The 26,205-nt window shown below is 40.6% G+C and overlaps 1 protein-coding gene across 2 annotated transcripts in view; it reads left to right on the forward strand.

Moving 5' to 3' along the window:
- The first annotated feature begins 49 nt into the window (after positions 1-49).
- The window catches only part of adcy7 (adenylate cyclase 7), a 57,929-nt gene continuing 31,773 nt past the window's right edge, over positions 50-26,205 (forward strand). For both annotated transcript variants that reach the window (XM_071489468.1, XM_071489470.1), the window contains exon 1: positions 50-187. The gene's annotated coding sequence lies outside the window, so the exon portion shown is untranslated. The remainder of the gene's footprint in view (positions 188-26,205) is intronic.

Below are 26,205 nucleotides of genomic sequence, written 5' to 3' on the forward strand. Positions count from 1 at the left end.
GTGCAGTACATGCCCTCTCCCGCAGCAGCCCCCGACCAGCGCTCTCTGACGGGGATGATGGAGGTGGGGCGTCCCCGCTCCGCGCAGCGCACACCGACAGTCGTGGAGCAGCGCCGGCACCACGGCGCGTCTCCTCTGCCGGGCCTTTCTGTAGACTGATCTCCGGGACGCAGTGGAAGTCTGCCAGGTAAGACACCACAAACCTCGCTCAATGTAAAAACACCGGCGACTTTTTGAACCCTCACAGGCTGAAAACCCTCCCGGTGGCCGCCACGCCGGCCGAGGGAAGGTGAATTGTTGCTGCGCTTACACAGAAACAGGTGAAAGACGCGTGTTCGAGCCGAAAACTTTTTCTTTTTTTAACCTCTGCGAAGAGCTTTCGATTTGGGTCGAAGTTCATTCAAATGGGAACATTTTTCAAGAGTTAGGAGTAAAACAAAATGCTGACTTCTCTGGGCGTTCATGCCGCGCCTCCACCTGGCGGCTGCCGCCGTCCGCAGCCTTGATGCGAGGCTCCTCACTTCAGCCCACTTGGACTGAGGTGCTGTCCAGTGAGCCACAGTTTTTAAAGCGGAGGACGTGTGTTATCTCGCCGTGAACTTGTTGATTTGCTTGGTGGTATTGTGTTGTCCTGTGTCACCGGTGTGTCAGTGGCTCACTTGTCTTCCTCTGTGTGACTGAGCAGAGTGAAGCCGCGGCCGCTGTGATCGTGACAAACTAATGCAATGTGTGATCTTTTCAGATTTGGCTTTTATTCTGATCAGTTCTTTGGGATATGCCCGTACACAAACACTGCAGTGAGGCCTGGAGAAGTCTGCTGGTCACCTTATGTTGTCTTGTGTCAGTGACTTGGTGTTCCTCCAAATAAGGCTGACCCCTGAATATTTTCAGGGCAGGAAATGTTTGTTTTTTTACTAGTATGCAGAAGTGCCGCTGTGCTGTCTAAGATGCTGACTTGAAAGATTTTATCTCTTTATGTTTTCCTAAGAACATTATGTTGACATGTGTTACGGGTGTAGCACCTCTTTTCATGAGTGCCCGTACCCTCTCATTTCAGTTGTAATTTTAGTCTTTTTGTACAAATTATCAAATAAAACAAAGAGGTTTTGAACAATAGAAATGCCCTAGGATTATGAAACATGCAGCTGGTTTATTGCAGCTAGTACATTCCTTTGTGCATGGATGGCTTTAGTTGAAGAAATTAAGAACTTAATGTCAGCATTGTTTGGCCTAAACCAGTCATAGGAAAGGATGCAGTCATCTGCTCTTATTAATTGATGACATGTGATACCACAGAGCTGTTGACTTTACTGTGGAGCTGTGCCATGAGAAAGTAAAGGCAGTCACACTGAATGAAACTAAAGTAAAAGATTATTAAACTTGAACGGTCAGTTCACTGCTTTAGAAAAAAAATCTCACTTATTCTGGCAGCTACTTTTGGTTCTGTATGTCTTAAGGTAATGTCACCCTCCAGTGTTTTTATTAACCTAGAAGTGAGCAATGTGTTGCATGGATGTAATGCTGCAGGGTAGCTGATATAACCACTGAGAATGCAGAGATCCCACAAACAGACATTAGTTTAGGATCAGAGATTGTAATGGCAGTTTTCTGAATTGTGTAGCTATACAAATATCTTGTGAAAACATCATCTGGCACTTTGATTCCTTGCTAGAAAATATGAGTGTGGTTCTGCTGATTAAAGCTGTTTGCTAAAGCTTAATGGCTGTTGGTGTTTGCAGTGTAAACTGAATTCCTCGTTTTATGTTTGCAGATAATGGGAGTATGAAAAATGTGTAAATCCTGTGATGGGATGGTGAACGTGTTCCTGGCAGTATAAGTCAGTGCACATAGATACATTTGGCCTCATGTTTCTGTCCGTATGGAGCGTACATAGTGTCACCATCTGCATAAGGATGACTGACATGGCGTGTGGGGTGTGTATTATTTGGATGATTACATCACTAATCCCTGTCAATTTTGCCCTAGTAAATGGAGGCAGATTATGGGGTTACCAGTAACTGGTTTTCTGTGATGAGAACAGAGCTTCACTGCTTTTATTATCTAGCTAGCATAAAATATTGAGGCCAAATGTCCTTAAATAGTGAGGGTAATAAAACTGGTTTGTCACAAGTGTCTGAGCGAAAGAAGAAATGCATAGGGTTAAAAATCAAGTGAGAGGGCAAACAGGGTATTGATCTGTGAGGCATGGCCCTGGTTTGTTTGAGTATAATAGGTATGCAAGACTACAAAGTGGAAGCGCAGTAGGATGGGTTAAATTCTTGGTCATGGATGAGTGGATCAATGTGCCGCTGCCATGCATAGGCCCTCTTATAGAAAATCTGTAATCTAAATTGTGACACATACATTGGCATTTGCTATCGGTGTGCAATTATCCATTGTGGTGCTGTGATGTATCTCATTCTGACATGATGGGAAGCTTGTTGTGACTGCGCATGTTACTAGATTGATTTTACAGTTTGATGGATCTGGACAGGGGCTGTTTGTTGAGGGATGTGCAGCACAGACACACACGCGCTCACACAAACCAAAAAAAAAAGAAAACAACCCAGGAAAAGATCTGTACTGTTCAGAGTGATGACAGAGTCTACTATCCTCATTGTTATTTTGTGACAAGTCTCTTAATAACCAGTGGTAGAGTTGTTTTGTGTTTCTTTTTCCTCTGTCATGCAGCCTCAGCTTATCATGTAGGCAGCAGAAAGCAGTGTTTTCCAAAGTGAGGTTAATGTACTTTCAAGGGTCCATCTTTAAGACTTGTCCAAAACAGGGCATTTATTTTAGAGATTATTTATTTTTTAGATTATATATTAACTGTGCACACTGTTATGTCCCTTGCATAGTAGAAACAGTGATGCATTTGAAATCCCTGGGACAAAATGAATCAGATCATTTGGGCTTTTGTGGACTAATGTGCATTGATTTAGGCATCATTATAATACGTTTGTATCATGTAGGGGTAGATTTACTGTTTATCTTACCCAGGCATTGACGACGGCTCCTGATGAACTGGGGCTTTTCTCTTTTGAAAAACAAAGTGTTTGTTTAGTTTGCACTGGTATGCATTAGTGGCCACATTTGTTGTTTATACGTATTCACTGAAGCTAAAAAGAATGCTGCAGACTTGTGTAGCTTGCCTGAACACACACATAAACAAATCTGCTAATATACATGCATTCAGTAGTTGCACAGTTAGTACTTGACAATGACAGTGACCTTGACAGGAAATATGGAGAACCTCCACAGGAAATGTAAATGTAACTTCTTGCAGGCTCTCTTTAGAGCTAGGCTTGACACCATCTGTCAGGCAGAGAGATACATACTCTCTCTTCTAGTACTGTTTTCACAATCTTTCTTAATCTGCAGACAGCTGTCTTTTTTTTGTTATAAAGGTAAAAAAAAAAAAATTCTGTATAATCATTGGAAAGCATCAGACAGTATCTGATTTGTGCAGGAGTGCTGCAGTAAACTCCACCCAGAATGAGAATTATTTAAAAATCAAGTGCATGTGTGATCTGTCTTTTCTAAATTGTTGGGGATGTGTGTGTGTGTCAGGAAAAACCTTCTGTACCTCTTTCAACTGTTTGAGACTTCCTTCCTATCTCTGCCTCACACACACACACACACACACACACACACACACACACTCTCTCACAGAGGGAGGGAGGGGCAATTGCTCACATAATAGGCATTTTCTGTTGTCATTAGACGCTGTGATGTTTTCCAAATGCGTCTAGTCACTCATAGCACTGATGAGTTCACTCTACTTCTCCCTGCTCTCCCATCGCCTCTCTCTCTTTGTCTCTCATCTTTCATCCTCACTTTCTCTCATCCACTTTCGAGCAGGCTCTCTGCTCTGCCCCACCTCCCCAGGCTTGAAATGAGAAGGGTTTCTCCTGGTGGACAGTGTGCTAATCCCTGAACACACACTGGGGACTAATCGGACTCATTAACTCTGACTCTGGTGCTCAAAGCCAGAGATCAGTACTAATCCCTCCTCACCACAGCCTTTTCCATTCATATTATAAATGCCCCTTCTCTTTTTCTGTGCTGCTTTTTAAAATGCAAATTAAGAGAGAAATCAAACATATTACCTGTACAAAGTGATTTTGTGATGCTGTAGTTGTTGTTTGGTTAAGTAGACGCAATGGTCCACTTTTAGCTTCAAATTTCACCTCAGAATGACTTCTGACACATTGTAGTCATATTACATTTTTGACAACACGTCAGTGTTAAAACATAGTAAGGATGTAAATCCAGGTATAAAAACAGAGCAAAAACATTGGTCATCAGATCATTGGTCAGTGATTCAGGCCACTTACTGCCACGCTCACTGGAACCACCAAACTCTCTGGATTGTTCCTCACCCAGATTAGGCTTGTTTGATCTATTTAAGGTGATTTTAGCCTCATCTGAGTACCTACTGGTCTAAGTGAGTGAGTGTTGGGTGGAGATGACCTTTACTTTGTTGATGGCTCTCCCCATTTATCACTCCCAGGATATCCCCCATATTGTGCTGTGAAAATGTAGGAAACTTCCCTTTGTAGAAAAATAATGAACACATGCAGGACGTCATAGGGACCAGGTTCTCTAAAGTCATCCAAGGCTCAAAGGTCTCAGTCACCGACAGAATCAAATCTGCGGGAGACGCAGTGTCGCTGTCTTAACTTTCCAGTGGAAACTCTGAGCAAGCGGTTTTATTTTTCCTAATGTTGAAAGCTTATTTTCTCACTTTAACCTCTTGACAGTTTGAAAGGCAAGACTCTTGTTAGTTTGCAACCACTTAAATTCATGCTGCTAACATCAGTGACTTAAACTTGATAAAATCTTAACTGATTGTGGTGATACTTGGCACCACACATTTTAATGTCAGCCGCTCCTATCCTAAAACCCTGCAAACTAGTTAGATAACACATGCTGAGTGTCTGTTGATCTGACCTCCTAGAGTTGTACCTAATCTATACAAACTGATAACAATAAAAAAAAGAGTACAAACCAGTTGATTGCAAATATTCTCCTCCTCCTTTAGTATGACACATAAATCATCACTAGTGCAGCAAAGTTGATTTTTACAGTCAAATAATAAGCTGCATCGGGATCACTTGTTTGTAATCAAGGTTTCACAAGTAGTTTTTGGTTAAATACACCTGTGTCTGAAAGGTCGAACATCTGGTTAGTCAATATCCTTCTGAAAACTACATCATGAAGACAAAGGCACTTTAGTTAACAGACCTGTTACAAGTCTATTGAAAAGCAGCAATTAGTGAAAGGATACATAAAGGCCCTAAATATAAAGGCAGCACAGTGACTCAGTGGTTGGCACTCTTGCCTCTCTTCAAGGACTTCCTGGTTTTGAACCTGACTTGGCAGGTCAAGGGTATTTCTTTTTAGAGTTTGGATCTTTTCCCCTTGTCTGGGGTTCCCTCAAGTGCAGACATGTTGGTTAGGTCAACTTCCCAGTTAGTGACGTCACTGTTGCAAGTTTGTTAAAAAAGTTTAAAAAAGGCCACGCAACCTGCAAAACACCAGTCCACGTTGTTATTTTTACTTTTATTTATTGTATAACAAATGTGATGAATCATTGCAATTCAAAATTATACTGTGTATTATTATTCACTGTAACATGGTGAATTCCAGACTTTCTGCCAACCTGCTTTTGGCAGCTTAATAGGGCTGATGTATATTTGTGTATACAACTCCACATGTCCTGGACAAGTTTCCTCTCAGGAAACACTGCAGAGTCTACTCCTGCTGCTGATGTATAATGCCTAGCGTAGCCAAAAGTGGAGAGATAACGGAAACCAAGGGGAGAGAAAGATGGGGAAAGACACGCAACAAATATCCTTGACCAGACACGAACGGGGACGTTGTTCATGGTGAGCACCTTGACTCATTGACCACCAGGGCTTCCTGAAAACATTGCTTTTATAGGGGATTGGAAGAGCCGCCATGCTTTTTACCAGCTCCTAGCACATACTCCCACTGTTTTCATGTATGCCCTGGGTGTACAGGGCACATTTAGCGGAATACATCAATGTGGTATGTTGAAGTGTCATTCCTTTTATGTCGTTACGTATGAGCAGGTCTGTGGAAATTATTTATAGTGGATCTACAGTGACATTTTTTCCAAAGGCATGTGCTTCCATTTGCCATTTGCCATTAATGCTTTAAAAATGGTCACACTGTAGCACCCCGTGTGTGTAGATTGTGCATATAGTAACACATGTATTGTATTTTTATTGTATATTCGATTGACATCATCTAGCCTCTTGTTTTCAGCCACATTTGTTCAAGACTGCTAATGTAGCTTGCTCAGGAAAGCTCTTCAGGGGCCATAAAAGGCCAAGCCCTCTTTTACTTGTGCTGTTAGTGGAGGATCAGTGCCGCTGAGATGGGATGTTTTGGAGGGCCATTAGAGAAATGCCTCTTCACCCTATTGTCTGTTAAATTGTTCCATTTCCTGGGCAACTTCTCCGCCCACAGCCCCTTTGTGAAAACACTAATTACAATCTGCCTTCAGCAGTTACGTGATAAAATGTATTTCAATGTCAGCACACGCTCAAAGTGAATCATTTTATATTTACAGCCAAAAAGATACAAGCAATTATACAGTCAGAATCCTAAACATTGAGTAATACGTCTATAATGCATGTGCATGAGATAATGTGGATGGATATGAAATAACCTTGTGTGTCAGGATTGAACGCTGTGTCGAATGTTGAAATACCCCGCAGCCAGTATGAGCCTTCGCAGGCCTCCTGTGAATGCTCGTTTGAGAGTGGATGGTGCAGATGTGTGGGTGTCTTGCTCTCTCTCTTTTCCCCATTTCAATTTCAGTGTTTTTTGTGCTTGCTGTGGTTCAAGGACATTATGTAATGCTTATGAGAGCACCCCATCTGGAGAAGTGCCATTGAGACACAGAGTTTGCAGAACTCACTTTTGAGCTGAAAAACAGCTTACCTGTGAAAGACATTAGTAACTGAGGACATTAAATGAAAGGAAGAATTTGCAGTACAGCGGCTAAAAAGCTCTCAGACACGAGTCTTTGTAACCCTGTGATTACCCATTTAGAAGATTCTTGATGAATTTCTGGTGAGTTTTTATATTTGTGAAGATATTTCCAATATTACTTGTCTTTGTCTTAAGTAAATCTACTCCACAGCATCAGCTTCCCACGTAGAGCTTAATGAGTGTGAAATATGCAGTTTTTCAGTTGGCACACAGAGGTCTGCTCTTTGTTGATGCTGCTGCTTGTTGCTGTTGTATGAGTATGTGTATTTGCTCTTTCAGAAATGTGTAGTGTTTGCATGCCACAGGGGGGCACGCGGTACTTCGCTGCGTCAACAAGCCGCTCATTGTGTTCGGCTGGTTAATGAGTGATTAGCCAGGATTGGTTCTCTGTTTGAGAAGAAGAGCTGGTAGATGCCCTATGAAATGAACAGACACACCAAGATACAAGAGGGAGATGCAACTGGGTAGACGGGCTGGAAGTGGACTGCACAATTCAAACTGCTGCTTTTAATTGACAAACAACACTCTAAAGTGAATATCATTGGGTTTTTGGCCATTGATTGAACAAAAGAAGACATTTAAAGAGATTTCACCTTGTCTACCTCAGGTATTGCCTCTGTACCAGCAACAGCTGTGGCCAGACACAGCTGTTACCGACACAGTTTAAAACAAATGTCTAATAAAATAAAGTTATGAAGTGGTGACATTTTATATCCAAATGGTCAAAGGTTAACTTCATGTGGACATCATAATGTTCTGTAAAAACTCTTTTGGCCATTATTACATGTTATAGACCAGACTAGTTAATGAAAAAATAATCTGCAAATTAATTGATATATACCTTACCATGTCATCCGAGTTTGAGGTTTGCCATTACATCAGTCAGCCAGCCTTTGTGAAATGATGCAGTCTTTTCCATTTGAGGAGGATCAGTCATTGAGCAAGCAGTGAGGGCGACGCCTCTTGTTGCAGGTCTGTGAGGATGGGACCCAACAAGCGCTGTAGCTGGCGAGAGTCGTAAAAAGGTCCCAGATCATGTCCAGAGTTTCCATGGCCAACCATGCTACCCGATCCCCTCTGCCCACATGGTATCAGACACCCCTGCATTGTTTGAATTGCCATCACTAGCCACGCCGGATGATGCTGGATGCATGCCAGGTGCCATAAAGCCTTGCATGCCACCGTAAAACACAGCTCCTCTTCTTCTTATGTTTTATGGCAGTTGGCAAACAACTTTTCGGTAATGCACCAAAAAGCTGCATTACCACCACCTTCTGCTGTGTGGGCATTGTTAATTCTTGAGACAGTTTACGATACTCAAGTTCATGTTCATTAGTTGCAAACTGATACATTCAGTCACCGTTCACCAAGCACGGTCAATGAAAGCACTCGTGCAACACTGCCTGGTTCTCTCTTGTCTTTTGTGAACTGCGTTCATACATCTTGTTCTTTTAGAATTAGCATTGATCTGCCTACACTGTTTATAGAGAGATGACAGTGGTGTGAATGACGCTGACAAAAAGAATCTCATCTGTTTGTTTTATATGAAAAGTTTTATTGATAATTGATTTTAAATTACCTCCAGATTTTGCTGATACACTCTTTTGACCGTGTCTTTTCAAAGATCTTGTTTCTGTTGCTGTGTACACGCAACACACACAGACCCATGCTCACTGTGTCCTTTGTGAGGCTGTCACACGGGCCACTGCTGTCACCATTTGAGGTGCATTGGTCCAATGGAGTGACCCGATGCTTTAGGCTCAGATGTCACATAGAGTCAAAAGAATGCTATTCCATTAATGAAGTATGGTTAGCTAGCCTAACCTGTGATACCAGCGTGTCCTCTAGTTGACACAAGAATTATATAACTCAGTTTTTGCTGAGCAGAAATGATTTGTGTTAGGTGTTGTGACAACAAAACCGAGTACGCCCCAGTGCAATATCACCAACATGTTAAATAAATAAAAACAGTTTTATCTTAAAATATTTGTTAGGTATAATGAAAAACTAACTGGTAGAAGACTACATTCAAAATATGGACCTGAAACATACAACATCAATGCAACAAAAGTGGGTACACCTGTTCCCACTGCAGCAAAGTCAGTTCACCTGTGATTTCATGTCGGGGATAACTGCATGAACAAGGTTATAAAATAACCTGTGTACACCACAGCTTTCTTTGCTGATATGAGGCTGCATGAAAAGCAGAAGGTGTAAGGGACACAACATTGAAGTCACAATACATGCAAGTTTGTATGCCTATATTCTGAATGAAAAGATGATTCCCAGCCTCAAGAAGCTTAACAGGAGAAAAATTTTCCAACATGATAATGATGCCAAACACACTTCAAAAATCACACTAGTAAGTAAAAACCTGGACCTGGTCAAGTATATCCTTTTAAAGGAGAAGATAGAGCGACAAAACTCCCTCTAGCAAAGAAGAGAACAGAAAAGAAAATAATTATTTGTGAAGAATGGCAGAACATCTCTGCACAGATTTGTTCAGGACTAGTATCATCTATTTTCAGGAGTATCCAATCTCTCAAGAAAAAGAAAGGCGTTCATACAAAATAATGAAGAAGAAAAATAAAGGAATGGATTCTCATAAATAAAAGGTGTATTGACTTTTGTTGGACTTGGTTTTCAAATATGTACCTTTCAATATAGTTTAGTTTAATTAGTCAAACATTTCTGTTTTTCATAATTGGCTTAATTCATCCTGTGACTGTAATTACTTAACCTTTTAGTGATACTGACCAGGGGTGTATTGTTTGTTGATATTGTTTGTCCTGGCTTAAATCAGTGGATGTTTGCATAACAGCATCCATCTGTGACTAATTGTGCAGTGGCTGCAGGTTCCCTTTTTTATGAAGCTGTCCTTGCACCGTTGTTAGGGAAATGAGTCACTGTTGCCAAGGAAGTGAGATGGTGTGCGGTCGACTGTATGTCACAGGGTATGGTTGGCCTTCACTCAAGAGCTATCAGAGCACTGAAAACCTGGGTGCTTGTTTGACGCTCAACACTTAAGAAATGCATTCAGATTAGAAGAAATAAAGAGAGAAACGGAGAGGAGAGTAGAGAGGTGAAGAGTGCAAAAAGAGTGGGAGGCACAAAATTGTAGGGTTGGTAGAAAAATGTTTGTCTTCCTGCTGTCGGCTCATTTACAATATTTTAACATTTCAGGGCTTAAAAAGTGATGCAGTGTGCCACAGACTGACTCACAGTCAAACACAAACATACATACCAGAAAGACTGATGCTGCTTAGACATGGTAAGTTTTTTAAGGTAACAGTGTAATCCAGAACATGTAGCAGCACACTATACCACACACCACAAGTGCTAACAGTTGACAGTATACTCAACAAAAAGCTCTCTCTGTTCCTCTTTTAGACGAAGCCTGTGTAATGAAAGTGTGTGTGTTTGTTTCAATACAAAGCAGTTTCAAGTGAAGCAAAGAGCAGGTAGATGGTAATCTCTGACCAAAAGCTTACAGTTTTGCCCTTTTCTTTGATTTCATCGAGAAACTGTTTCTATTGGTGGCTGTTGTACTTTGGTCAACAGTTTTAATCACAGCTGTATGAACAATGTCATACCTGTACTTTGACTAAATCAAATACAGTATTAAATAAATGTTATATTAATTGAAGAATTCTGATATTCTATATTTTTCTTACCAACAAATACCATGGAAAGACCAAAACCAAACAGGAAGTATTGTGTGTATATGCAAAACCTGATACATCTCATTGCTCCATGCCGTAGAGCTCCATATTTAAATAATTAAAAACAATGTACTGATGTTCCTTTAGTACTATAAAAATGTGTACTTTAATTTACTTTGAGTAAATCCCTCGGACCTTATAAATACTTATTAGTGTCCCCAACAAATGCACTATTTCCTGCTGCTGGAACATTGTCAGGGCTGGTCTCAGAATATTTTAATAGATTAGTATTGGTTAAAATAAAGCCAATAAAAACCAGATTCTTTCTTTACTGTGTTTGTCCACCTCAGCCTGCTAGTGTTGCAATGCTTTTGTCCTTTACCACAGCCAGTCTCTACAGCATATGCGAGTGAAAATTGGAGTATGGAAATGTGAAAAAATATTTTGGCGCACTGGTGAGTGATGTTGAGTTCTGACATTTTTTGGCAAAATACAAGATTCAATGAGCTCTGATGGTAATAAAAGAGCAGTGTACAAAACTTTCCAGTGGCAGCTTCTCATTTTCAGCTGGCACTAACTGCAGCTTTTGCTGGTTAAAATAACAAATGTCTCCTATTGTTACGTCTGTGTGCTTTCTGCAGATGGTGTCTGTACTCAGCCAAAGATTGTATATGAGGTAAAAGAAACACCACACCGTTACACGGCTGTACAGTCGTGAGGTGACAGTTTTTGTTTATGTCAAGTCGTACCAATCCATCAGAGTGATGTGTCTTCTGTCTTAAGAGACCACATCCTGTCCATTGAACCAGGACCTCAAGTATTTGCATCAAGAAGCTTGTGAAAAATAAGGTGTGTCAGATACAGCGAAAATCAATTAGTCAAGCATATTTTTCAACATTTCAGTACATAAAGTACCAGATTGGATTTGTAATCGACAATCGGATTGGGGCCGGAAAACTTGATTGGGACATCACCACAGTGATCTACTGTTTTAGGAAATTCTTGAGCCTTTTTTTCATAAGTTGCATTGTTGGTTTTGGTCTTTCCATGGTATTTTTTATTAGAACAAAAGTACAGAATATATGCACATATGCCCTTCATGATCCAATCTGATCAAAATTAAGTTTACAGGACAAAGAAGCACACTTGTGCGTCCAAGTACCTAAAATTACTGAAATTTGATGCTCGGTCCAAGATATAGTTTCAATTGGCATTGTTTCTAATCTAATGAGTTATCTGTCTTTCCACAAGCTGCATATTAGCTAGCTCTTGAACAATAACTACCCTTTGCCTTTTTGAAATATGCAGACAAAGCATTCTTTTTAGTTCTGGTTGTGGTCATACCCTCAACACATAAGATGAGTTCTCCACACCAGGATGAGATTGTCTATACGCAATACAGAGCGAGACTGTGACTCATATTTGGGATGGGCAGCAGTGAAACTCCAGTCATCTCAAGCTGTTTCATGAGAAATCCTGCACAGCAGACAGATGCTCAGTGGGAGGAACCTTGCCTTCACCCAGCTAGCCCAGAAACTCTTCTTCCCACTCAGCCGCAGAAACCCCAGGAAGGGTGCTGCTGCCTGTAGACATTCCTGACAGTGTGGCTGTTCAGCAGCGATGCTTTCATGCACATTCCTTGGCTCGCAGCGACAAAACATAGGGGGTGGCTTTTACAAAACTTGTAACTTTAGCCATGCTGCATACGGTAAAGCTGCCACAGACAAGTCCTACATTGAGAGTCAGTGTGCCACTGGAGAACTCAGAACCAGTGTAAAGACCACGATGAGGTGCACGGAGGCTTGACTAAGACTAACGCAGTCAGCTGTATGAAAAGTCTGGTACAGGAACAAATAAATGTGCTAATGGAGACATTCAGTGGAGAGACAAGGATGCTATTAGTTAAATCCTCAGACTCCCTCCCTCCAGTCATCCATAGCTCCAAGGAGGCATTTGAGGTAATGAGATCCCTCTGTGCTCCTTCTGCGTCACTCCCACCGTCTGACCTCTCGGCTGCTGCACAGCTGTAATTGAGGGCTTAGCAGAATTTGCCATGCCATGCAGTGCTTATAGCGCATACAGTCAGCATTTCTTTTGTCTATTACACGTGTGATTTTTTTTTTTTTTCTTAGCACGGCTATTTGTGTAATTCTACACATCTACACCAATGAGTCGCTCAATCAACCTTGTGCTGAGGCGGTGGTAGGGCTGGGGGACAGGGCCTCTAAGTAATATTGCAATATTTTTAGTCTATATTGCGATACACAATATATATACCTTGATATTTTGAAATGTCCTTTATAGCACTTCATAAAAACCCTTTGACACATCCACTAGTTTCACTCTCTGGATTTTATATGAATATGACCAATTTTAGCAACTGCTTATATAGATAGAGGAGGCCACATGTCTATATGGTCATAGCAGAAACCCATTGTTGGTTATAATTATATTATGTCAATAACTTAACAGGAGAAAGGCAGGATTTTCCTGATACACTCTCTCTTTCTCTCTCTCAAGCCACGATACATTGAGTATTTTTGATACATCACCCACCCCTAGGCAGTAGGGTATAAAAAGTTTGGCTTAAGTCAAACCCAGTTTTTCATTTTATTTGCGTCTTATCGAAAATGTGCCTTTTTAGAAGGATCAAGTAGCCAAAGTTCAGTGCCAGTGGCCCAGTTCCAGTTCTAAGGTTCGTGACTTGATCGAGGGCAATAGCAGGAGTATTCCTAAGCCCTAGTGCTGAACGTGCTTGTCTTTTGGTGTGGGAGGAAACCATGCAAACATTGCGATGCAACACTGCTAATCACAGAGCCGCCAGTGTACCATAAATCAAAGTTTTATACTGCTGGCCCCTCAGAAACAAGTAACTGTACCTGACCCATGTTCTTTGGTTTTGGCTCGATGGTGTAGTGTATGTAGGTGTGTGTGAGGGTTTTTGGACAGGGTGTCTTTTGATAACACTCACTGGACCTATATGTTTGAGCCAGAGCCAGGCAGCTGTTGTAGTTTATGCAGATAAGATGACTCTTTCTTGCATGCAGCTGCATATTTTTCTAGATTTAAAAGAAAGGAACATCTTTTTATGTAGATATGAGTAGTTATACATACTACCCCCAGATCCCACTGCACTCTGCACAGATGCCATGACTAACAACATGCTTGTGCATCTTTCCTGGCTTCCCACCCACAAGTACTGCCTGACCAATTCCTCTACAGTGGTAAAAGCAGTTTGTAAGAACTGCCTATGAGGATGCTGCCTTTCTAAAGCTGCACACGTCACTATCAAAATTTACTAGATTGTGCTTTCAAACTTGTAATTTTGGAGCTTTGCAAATAACTGAAAAAGAAAATATAACTGATTGGAAAAAAGGGCCACACAGGGGCAGGGAGACAGGATGTTCAGACAGGCTGTGGGTGACCACAGAATGAGAGTTTATTCAACAAGCTTATTCAATTCACGAGTTTCTGAAACGGTTGATAAACTGCCACCGAACACAAGCTGAAGTTACCTAAAGTGCATGTAGTGGTGTGCAGCATTTTGGCTAAATTCTGTTTTGTTCTGTAAAGTTAATGCACAATTACTAAAAATAATCAGTTGAGGGGAAAATAAAATGGTAAGAGGGGTATTTATAAAGGATTTTGCAACTTTCTTTGCCAGAAATAGACCCCAAATGTCATCAGCTAGGAGCCTGTCTGCTCTTGCTGTGGAAATAGAAGACTGTTTTAGCGCTGAAGTATTCTTTTTGTATCTTTTTTAGTTTCAGTTTCACTTGCCTGAAGCATAAGCTTTCAGGATACATTGATACTTAGTAGAATCTACTAACAGCCTACCTACCCACTCAATACTCCCTGAGCTACAGGCTGCCCCACAGCCCCAAAACATAGTAGATTCACTGCCATGCTGCCATGTTATTGATCAGGCAGACACTGGGCTGTTTTCATGCCAATGTTAAATACTTAATTATAAAATCTAATCTTCATGTAAAAGAATATTTTTGCTTCCATAGTCTTTTATCATGTTTATGTTTGTGTCCAATATATCTTAACTGTTCACAACTGCAACTGTGTGTGTGTGTGTGTGTGTGTGTGTGTGTGTGTCCCAAAAGGTCCTTTGATATCATTTAATGCCTTTAATCCATCCCTTCTCTTTAAAGCTAAATGGTGAGACTAAATCAATTAAGCATCATAACACTTATATATATGTATATGTATATTCCTCTGTAGCTCTTAGGGACACATGCTCAGTTATTTTTGCAAGTATCAGTGCTTTTACACCTTTTGAAATTTCCTTTAGCAATAACCTTTCTGTACACATCATGGCCGTGGCTCTTAACCTTTCTCTGCCCTCTCCAGTGATGTGCTTGAAGTATAAGCTGTTCAAATGCAAACTTGCATATTTATAAGTACACCTTATGTAATGTAGTAATTTGACAACAGTAGATTGTCAAACAAGAATCAGATCAGAATCTCAAATATTAATCCTTCTCATCTAAATCCTCTGCATATGTTATGCTTTTGCTAAAACATGACAGATGTGGCCTTGTGAGAGGCAGACATTAAAATCCTGTTTTAAACCCAAGCCAGCTTTGATTTACTTAATAATTTGTTACTGGCTTTCTAATGCTTCTGTTGGAGACCTTTAAGATTGCAAGAAGAGAGGACAGGACGGTATGCGGCAATGAGCTGGAATGCTATCATAATCACATCATTTGATATATCCTAACACAAGAATTAAATATGGCAGAGGATGAAGTCACATTCTGCACATGGACTCAACCAGGGAATTTTAATCCCCTCAATCTAAAAGCTTTAGTTTAATTTTGCGCTAATGCACCACTGTATTTGAACATTACACTGGGCAGTATGAGAGTTGCTGTTCTGTGTTCCAGTAAAAGCTGTGTGGGAATTGGTGGTCTTATCTGTCTCATGCTATGTACATCCTCAGTAGTATTTAACAACTTCTTCAAGTCCATGCATGATCGCCATCTTGCCTGACTTTGAATAACCCATTGTCAGTATGAAGGCATGTTTTTTTTTTTAGTGGCATTCGGGGAGATAATTTATATAGTAGCACAATACACACACATAGTATGATATAGCATGAGAACAACTTGACCTAATCCACAGTGAAGTGAATAGTGCAAGACATAAGACTGTAAACTACATGTTTTATATCCTTCTACATACAGCAATGCTCTTATCAACTATCAGCGGAACATATGAACATGTTGTGTTACTGTTATAAACTTGTGTTGTCCAAATTATTACATAATTAAAAATGCAGTGGTCTCTTAAGTGTACCATAAGTGCATTACAGAGATAATTTAATGGGGTTAGTGGATAAAATGATGCATATAAAAGGAAGAACACTACAGGAATACTAAGGAATAGGTATTGAAATATTTAATCACACGTTTGATCAAGAAACAAATATTTGGCAAAATATTGTATCAATGACAATTTATTTTACTGGATTTTCTCCTTTTACTAACAGTGACAGAACTTTCAAAACACTGATTATTAAAGGGATTTCTTCATAGGACCAGCAGAACAAAGTGATGATAAAATGGAAAGAATGCTAAATACACATCATGGAAAACTTTCCTTTAGGGTTTTTAATGTAAGAGGGATTCTTTTCACTGTTTACTTTAAATGAACTTTCACTGTTGAATTTTATTTATGCATGCCAAATTTCTTTGCCATCACGGCCTGAATTATGCCAAATGAAAATAAAATGTATATGTAGAAATACAGTACTTATGCTATGAATATGAACACACACACTTGCTGTCACACAGTATTTTTGAAAGCATTTTGATAAGGTCCCTTTTTCTTGTGAGAGTGTGTATTAGATATTACTTAATTCCATTCAGTGTCAGTGTAGTGTGTAAATCACTGCTGTCAAGGCCCCATTAACCTTAATTTGCTTGTAATGTGGAACAAGACCTCACCCTGTTGTACAAACATTCATGAGGCAATTTTGAGAAGCTAAGATATATTCACAGACACAATAGTGTATGTACCTGTGATGTGGGTGTGCACTGCATACAGAAAGCATTCAGATCTCTTCACCTTTTTCACCATTTGCTATGTTGTTGGCTTATGCTAAAATCATTCGAATTCATTCTTTCCCTAATCAATCTACACTTTTTTGCAAATTTATGAAAAGGAAAACTGGAATACTGACATAAGAATTCAGACCCTTTGCTACGACACTAGAAATTTAGCTCAGGTGCCTCCTCATTTCTTTAGGTCATCTTTGAGACATTTCTACACCTTGATTGGAGTCCACTTGTGGTAGATTACACTGATTGGATGTCATTTGGAAAGGCACACACCAGTTTCTATAAGGTCTCACAGCTGACAATGCATATCAGAGCAAAAATCAAGCCAAGGTCAAAGGAACTGTCTGCACAGCTCAGAGACAGGATTGTGTCAAGAGCAGATCTGGGGAAGGACACAGAAAATCTTTATGCTGCATTGAATGTTCCAGAGCACAGTGGCCTCCATAATTCTTAAATGGAGAAATTTGGAACAACCAGAGCTGGCCCCCTGGCCGAACTGAGCAATCAGGGGAGAAGGGGCCAAGCCAGGCCCACCTTAGTCCTCAGTATAGCGGGCAGCTTGTCTGCTGCTTTCTATTCAAAAATATGTTAACATGCTGTGGGGTTAGTCTGGTGTGTAGTCTGTTAACTGTGGGACCCACAGCAGAGAATACCCATTCAGATGGTGCTGATGTCTCAGGACATTTTAATTGTTTAAATGATAGTATTACTCAGTAAAAAATCTTATTGTAAATGTAAAAAAAATTGAATGGGTCTAAAAATGTCTGAATGTATATATGTATAATATATAATGTATATATTTTGAGTAACAAAAGGCAAAGTTCCACTGCGTTTTCCACGACGTTTTGCTCCATGCTTAAACAACTTTCTCGTGTTTGTTTTGAGTAAATCAGCTACATGTATGAGTAAACCTTTTCTGTAAAAGATTCCGCTACGAGCTTCATTGATTTCACAGAGAAGTGTGTGTCATTATGTATCCCGTTTCTACCTCCTTCTAGGTGGTTATGTTTTCACCCATGTTTGTTTGTTTGTTTGTTTGCTTGTTTGTTTGTAAGCAGGATTGCGCAAAAAGTACTGAACCAATTAGCCCAAGCTTTTTAGAGGGATGAGGCGTGTGCCAGGGAAGAACCCATTAAGTTTAGGTGCTGATCTGGTTAAAAGTGAAGATCCAGGAGTTTTGACAGCCAGAGCCAGAGGCATATTATTTTCAGGTTCATCCCATTCTCGTGGACACAATATCTCAGTAACGCCTTGATGGAACTTCATCAATATTGGTACAAACGTTCACTTGGCCTCAAGGATGAACTGATTCGATTTTGGTGGTCAAAGGTCAAGGTCAGTGTGAGCTCACAAAACACTTTCTAGCTATTACTCAAGACTTCACACAACAATTATGACAAAATTTTACACAAATGGTTATTATTTTATTAAATGACTGTGGATAAACAGGGATGTAATCTGAAACTAGTCTGGGAGGCATACAACCGCAAGGCTGTTATTCTAGTTCCATAACATTTTTGTCAATTTCTCAGGAAATATTGTATGGATCTTATTTAGAGATGTACCAATCGATCTGCTCGCAGTTGGAAAAGGCTGGTTTTCAGCGTGATCAGCTCTGAACAGTGACCGGCCAATCAGCCTCAGATATTCTTTACCGGTCAGATTTACACTCATGTGCCACATGATGATTAATGTCACGTACACAACAGCACAGGCACACACACACATCGTGCTGTTGTTGTGGAAGTTCTTCATTGTGAGTGAAGAACGCACAAAGCTTCCAATCTGTCATAGCTGTAAGGCCAAAGTAAGCCGTGGAGGAACAACCACGATAACATTCACAACAACAAAGGTAATGGGACGCTTTAAACACGATCACCTGCTGAACATGTCCAATTTCAAGATGCTAGCAAAGACACACACACACACACACGCACACACAGAAGAATTGGTTTGTAGGTCAAACTATTACACTGCAACAGGGATTTTCCTTCAGCTGAAGCCCTTGGAGTGTTGCCCATCCCTGGTGTGGGCTCTGTTGACGGTGCTTCCCAAAGATAACAGAGAATGTGTTAAATGAGGATGACCATCATGGAATATGTTTCCCTTAATGCCTGGCAATTGCATGTGGGGTATAACTAATCCCTGCTTCTGCAGCATCAAAGGGCCTCTCTCAGAAAAACCTTATTGATGTCTCACTTACTTGCCTCTGGAGGAATTTCATCCTTTTTAACATCAATGCAGTAATGCAGCAAAGGGTGCATTTACAAATATGAATCATGAACATGGTTAAAACAACACTAGTTATGTCAGTAGATTGTAGAAAACATGGACCAGATGGCCCTGTCAGCAGTCAGGGCTTTATGGTAGCCTGGGAAATTACCATCATCAGGCTGATCTGAAGCTGCCACCCATCTCTGTTGCAGCAGTTCTGCATGATATCAACCTAAGGTTTTGTTTAGCTGAGTAAACAGCTCTCTACTGTGCTGGATGCAGTGTTGCAGTTGTTGAGGTTTCTCTTTGAATGGCAGTGCCGGTAGTAAGCTGGCTGGCACACTAAAGGATAATTATGGTTTTGTTATTGGTGGTGGTGGTGGTGGTGGTGGTGGTGGTGGCGGAAGGGGCCCTACCGCTCCACAGTTACAGGATGGAGCAGGACCAGTTATGAAACCTGAAATGGGGATGTGGCTGGCTACACCAGCTGGAAACAATGGTCTCTCTCACAGTAGTGCATTCTTTCCACCCTGTGTTTCTTCTCAAGTTTATTTCCAAGCTATGTATCTTTTGGGAAAGAAATCTAACAAAAAGAAACAAAGAGCTCAATGTATTATCTTTCAGTGCACTCTAGTGTATGTTTTATATATAAGAGATTTAGCACAAACAAACTCGATCGTGGAACTGATCTGTATTTAAAAGAAAGCTACTAAAGCTAAAGCCCTAATAGATATACATTCAAACACAACAGTTCGAAGGTTCAGACAGTAACAATAAGATCTACTGGGTGCTCTTTCAAAGTCGTAATTGTTAAGATATCAGTCTTGATTGGTTTGGTAAAACCCACGGTTACCATGGTAACAGCAGGTGCTTTCAGTACCAAGCCTCCATGGGAAACTACTTTGTCAGAAATAAAACTAAAGAGCAACTGGTGTATGTGTAGGGTGGTAATTTGAATTCAGCATGGAGAGGGTGGACCCTGCCACTAACAATGAAAATTTACAGAATATAAATTGTAATACATTGAATGGCTCTGTTTGGGAAAACCATAAATAGTATAAAAATGGGATTTGATTTCATGAAAATCACAAGGATTAAGCAACTTTAAAGAGGACATCTACTGACTTCAACATAATAGTCTCCGCAGTAATGTTTTACTAGTCAGGGGTGTGTCAGAGAGAAGAGAGAATTCTCCTTGAAGAAGTCGTTGTTGGTTAATACTGTGCAAGATCTCTTGCTAGCAAATAATGTTTTTTCCTTTTAAACATGCTGCTTTCATTTAATAAGATGGGGCTCCTCTGAGCATCTTCTCATTTTGTATGACTACGTCATGGCGGTGATGATGGTTTGGGTGACTGATAGACAATGTTTTTTCCTTTGTGAGTGTGCAGGTGTTTTCAAATCCAAATAGCAAATGGCAAGGAAATGGCTCAGACTAATTCAATCAATGCTATTTCAATACTGGATTTGCCCCATGACTGATATGTTTAAATCTAAATTCTTCGTATCTTTAAATCAATAAACCCCTCTTTGGACTGCTGTTTGTGTCATGCAGTGAAATTGATGGCTTCACTTGTGGTGGTGCGACTCTGTTTCAGTTTGTGGAAGTAAATGTGAAACACTTGAGCAGTAACGGCCAGCTTCTGAGCATGTGGTGCTCTCGCTTGCACTTCCTGTATTTATTATAGGCAATGGCATTTGAAGCTTAAATCAGCTCAGAGATAGCATCCTGTTAATATTGTTAGGTTTCAGCAGCTCCTTCTGGTGACTGCAGCTAATTCAATACCAGTAGACAGTACTGGGAGGAGAGATGGGGGAGATGGGAAAGAACAGGAGGCTTAATCTAATCTGCCCAGTGCATTGCTGTACATACATCAGTCATCTGTTTATGGAAAGGCTGTGTATGGGCAAGCTGCTGCATGATTAGGTACATAGCTTACCACCAACCCAAAGCTGAATGATATAGGATTTGTCCCATGTACAGACTGAAAATAACACAGGGTAATTTATTCTGGTAATGTCACTGATTGAATCATGGTAAGTATTACTGTTTGTCAGTCAAGACACTAACATTTCTGAGTCATTTACTCCAGATGAATCATACATTTCTAGGTGAAATCATCAACTGGCCATGTTTTCCCTGTATCTCAAAACAATGCAGAATTGCTCATAGATAACAAACTTTTATTGTTGTCTATAAAAAAATATGCCAAATGCAACAAAATTTTTTATTGTTGAAATCTACTTCAAATATTTTCACAACAAACATTCTCCAGAGCAGCCCACACCCTGTACGACTGTTGGAACCCCCCCCCCCCCCCAACCCACCGTATTCATTGGTCTTCCTAACAAGAACAGTCCCTCTTCAACAGACCAGAAATGAAACAGGACAAAAAATAACTTAGTTAAAAATAACTCTCTTGCAGATTTATTTCTTAAAAATGCATTAACCCCAAAAGTGTTGTTAAAAACACAATGAAACTTCATAAGCACTTAATTGTATTGACATTAAAATGTAATTTAATCAACCAAATAAAGTAGACAGACGAGAGAACAAGAGAATGCACATGTGGGTGAGTGAGAGCGACTGAGAGAACATTCATATAGAACTGAAAGTGGAATTAACTTTATTTGGTAATTATCAAGTGTAATTCTGTGTATTTTTGTGGTTTTTCAGTAAAGCATAGGTGTGAAAGTACACTGCAGAATGGAGTCTCTGCTAATGGTGACAATCAGAGATAAACCTCATTTCAAAGGGTTCAAATGAGAAGTCTGACTATTACAAAACCAAAAGGAATATTTGATTTGTTTATTGACTTGAATGCTTAGAGGAAGCAAGACAGCTCTGCAGCTGATATCTGAGAGCCTGGGTCCCTCGCTCCAGCTGACCTTTACCCACATCGCCTTTAACCCTAGATCTGTGCAGCATGAGCTGAGAAATTTGGTTCTTTCTTTTCTTTAACAGAGGTCACTCTTTGTCTTGTTTTTGTCCACGCTCATTGAATGCTAACACAAAGACTGCCATAAAAGCTGAGTGATTTGCTTCGGAAAGAGACCTGCCTGTTTGCTCTCGATGAAAAGGCTTTGAATTGGGCGTAGGTTTGGTGAAGATCCGACCAGATCTTTAGATAAGATTGGTTTTTTACCAAAGAGGTGATTACTCAGCATAAAAGAAATGGATTGACCATTCACAGACAGCATTCAACCAGAAGGTTTCCTGAGTAACTCACAGTCTCAAATGAGAACCTTTACATACTTGAAATGAAAATCTCCTGGCCTTCAATCAGACTTAGGATGGAGGAAAACTCATTAAGTCATGATAAATAAAGATCCTTCAGACTGAAAGTCAACACTTTAACCTCAGTCACTGCTTCATTTCAAATCTAGTTTGCTAAATACAGAGTCGGAACAATAGAGAATGTGTCACTGTCCAAATACTGAGGGACTGCATTGTATCTATCTGCTTGACAGACCTCCAAAAGCTTCCTGTTGGGAATCTGGCATTGTCTGGTGGTTTCAGGCTGCCCAGCAGATACCTGCTCCCTCTTTGTTTCCTGGAGAGGCTGAACATCAACAGCACTGCTTGCTGTGCATGTGAGCACGCTAGGGTTACCACAGATTAGTACAGCATAAATGGCAATTACAGCCATTTTCTGATGTAGATGAAACTAATAGATCTACTCGGCAGATATTTTTCATTCTTATCTTTTTCTCTGGCTAAAGGTTGTTTTATTTGTGTTAGTGTGATGTTTGTATTATGATTCATTCACAGCTTGACATGTTTTATATTGCCATGTCTCTGTTGTATGTACTATGATAAATGTGACTAGAAAGAGCATACATAAAACATTTACTTGAGCATTTAGTGCTCCCAGTAATCATTCTATTGCTGTGTATTTAAACAAAATGGTGACTCAGTCTATAACCAGTATGTGACAACTGGATTGTTGCTGTGCACACTTCAAAACCCTCACAGAAATGGAGGCGTAGCATGAACAAGGATGCTGAGATTTTAAAGGAACTCACAAACTGTCACTTTTGATGACTCAAGTGATCTACAGTCTTTAAAAATACCAAAAAGTAGCTTTGCTGCAAGTTCTTACTTTCCTCCAGTGAGTTAATGAAAATCTAACCAGCATTGTTTCCATGCTTATTGTAGCCAGGTTGTCCTTTTCCTGAAGCTGTCTGCAAAATACACACACACACACACACACACACACACACACACACATAGAGAGCTCAAAGTCTCTCCTTCAGTTCACCTCCTCTTTGACATGAGGGCCTTTACGTTCCTGCATCTCAGCAGCAGGCACGCAGTGACGTTAGTTGGTTTTTGTACGGCTCCTGTTCCAGGATTCAGTGACGCCAGTTTACAAGGCTGCTATGATTCCCTCAATAGCCAAGCTTTCATAGTGAAAGACCTGGCAGTCAATGCAGCACCGTTTCAGCTATTTATCCCCGCTCACTGAGAAACTCGGCTCTATTGAAGCGTACATCCCTGTCTGTTCTCCCAGCTAAGCACTACAGCACAACCACAGGTCTGATGCTGCTACATTTCTGCCACAGTTACTTTAGAGTTAAGATCTGTTAAATGAGAGTTCTTGCAGTGTAAAGCAGCTGCCTAAAAACTAGACAAAACCCAATAAATGCTGAAGTCCCTGGGTCATCTGACCTTGATCATCGATTTAAGGATATTTTATTAACCTTTTCCCTTCCTCCCATTGTGTACTCAGTCACTGATGAAAAGTGGAGCAGGGCAACTTGGAGACATCTTGGCGTTGGTCCACGATTGCACTTAATCTTGTTTCCTGGTCACATTCAGTATTGTCGCTTAATGGTCTATCAGTGTTAAGAGAATTCTCGAACTCAGAGAAATTTCAAACTGTTCATGTCAGGAACCTCTAAACTGACACAAATTAGGCCACGGACCCCCATTCATAAGATTTTGTTCCATCTTCCCCCATCTGATGAGATTTTTGCTTTCAGACGTATTACAGAGAGTGTTTGAAACCCATGACCAGTGTAGTCATATATTCTGTCACTGGGTTTCTTATGGATAGAATTATAGTGAAAATAAATTATCCCCAGTTTTGCTGGTAACCCCCAGGAACCCCCTCAAGGACCCCTGGGGGGTCCCCAGACCCCAATTTGAGAACCACTGGGTTGCAGGAAAAACACCTTCATGAGAGCCATCACACCCAAAGAAACAGCTGATGTTTTCCTTTTTACTTCTTTGTACAGTTTCTTTTAAGTCGGAAGGTGGATAAGCAGACAGAAAAGAGAAGCACCATCCTACGGTCCATTGATATTAAAACAATTATCCAGATCCACAGTTTGTTTCATACCACAGTTTGATTTTGTTTTGTTTTTTTAGGGGGGTGAGGTGGGGTGGGGGATAACCAAAATGCTGACTTGAATGTGCCCTGGGGGGGGGGGGGGGGTCTGCAATATCAGGGTTATTATCTGTCTTGAGCTAAGCAAACTAGCCTAACTTTTACCGCACACCAGATCCCTGAGGAGGGAGTTCTGACATGGCTCCAGTATCACAACATAAGATTGTGGACATTTGTATCAGTGATTCTGTCTCAGTGTTAGAATCATTACAAGCCTAATTGAAAGTACTTCCTCTGAGGTCTACTGTGGCTATGATAACAGCCCCCTTGTCTCCTCTTAGGACTGTTTCCGTTGTGGTTTTAACTGCTTCATGTGTCCAAGCTAAATTGTCCTTTAATGCACTAAATTGGATTCCTTTTGCATTTCCCTTGTTTTTCATGAAATCAAAGGTTGTCTTGTTTGTGTTTAGCTTTCAAGTGTTGCCACTCCTTTGCTGGACAATCAAATGAGAACTTTTGCCTTAAATGAACCTTCCCATGCATTGGATCATAAAAAGTATGTATGGCTGACATAGTCATTACAGCTTTGTCTACCATTTTTGATGACATTTATAGTAGTGTGTTTAAAAATGTGCATCAGTGCTGGATGCAGTAGTTCATGGTTTAAAGATGTAGATATGGCATTTAGTAGGTATGTGGAGTAAATGATTCCCCCAGTGTAAACAGCCAGTAAACATGTACTCAGGGTCCTCCTCTCACAGTCTAGCTGGTTCTTATCGATACAAGAGGAGGATATGATCCCCCACCACCACCACCACCATGTGCTTTGTTTTACCTCCCAGCTCCTCCTCTTGCTTTCACTGCCCTCAGACTGCTGGCGATGTGTTATCTGAGGCAGGGGAGAGCCGGCTGGATGCTGTTCTGTCCAGCAGCAGCAGCAGCAGTGAAAGGGAAAGTTAAAAGTGGTTGTCAACTTGCGTCAGGCCACTCATCACATTGCCTTCTCTGGCAATGCATTTTATCACTACAAGACTGAAGCCTTGTGACTGACTCTTCACTTTCACACAGTGTAACAGGTGTGTGTGTCCTGAGCTTTTTTTTTGCTCTGCTTTCCTCTTTGCACTTTTATGGCACATAGCATCTGTCACAGTTGCTATGTGAGGGACAAACATGAAGCAGTGCCTTACACACACTGCACACTGGGACCGCGATATTAGCAGCTGGAGGAAATGAGGTTTCTATTGACAGTGGTGCGAAGTTCACATTGTTTCTATTGAGCTTCAAGTCGGCGTCTCCTCCTCTTTCCCAAATGAATATATAGAGCTCTCGTTAGCTGGAACTGGACTATTACATGCAGATTCCCTCTTTACTTTTTGAACCATTTAATTTTCAATCTCAACATTTCCAGAAGAACTAAGAGGATGTATTTATCAATATAATGCAGCCCTTACCTCAGCTCCACTCTCCCTGCCTTTCTCCTCAGAGTGCGGTGTCTCTGAATTGTACGATGTGATTACTGGGTCTTTTTGCAGTCGAGCCAAAGGTCTCTAATTAGTTGAAGAGATAAGGAAAGTCTATATCCACACGGTGTGTTTTTACAGAGCCTTCCTGGCATCTTCTCTCAGTCTCAGGAGTGTAATTGCAACATGGTCCCTCACACAAAGACTTATTGTTGTTGGACAGAGAGAGATGATAAATGGCTCCTATTTATCATCTCTCCTAAAGGATGAATTGATGGGAAATCAGTTGGTGAGGTTATATTTGACTAGTTTACATACAACAATGGATACATATGGATAGTATAAATTAACACACAAGTCCATCTCTCTTTGGTATGTGTGTGCCTATTATCTCCTGTTGTTACTGTAACCTTAGCTTTGAATCTGTCTTCTGTGTAAG

Source organism: Trachinotus anak, unplaced genomic scaffold (genome assembly GCF_046630095.1).
Source record: "Trachinotus anak isolate AG129_WGS33_773 ecotype Australia unplaced genomic scaffold, CSIRO_AGI_Tana_v1 ptg000011l, whole genome shotgun sequence".
Taxonomy (NCBI): Eukaryota; Metazoa; Chordata; class Actinopteri; order Carangiformes; family Carangidae; genus Trachinotus; species Trachinotus anak.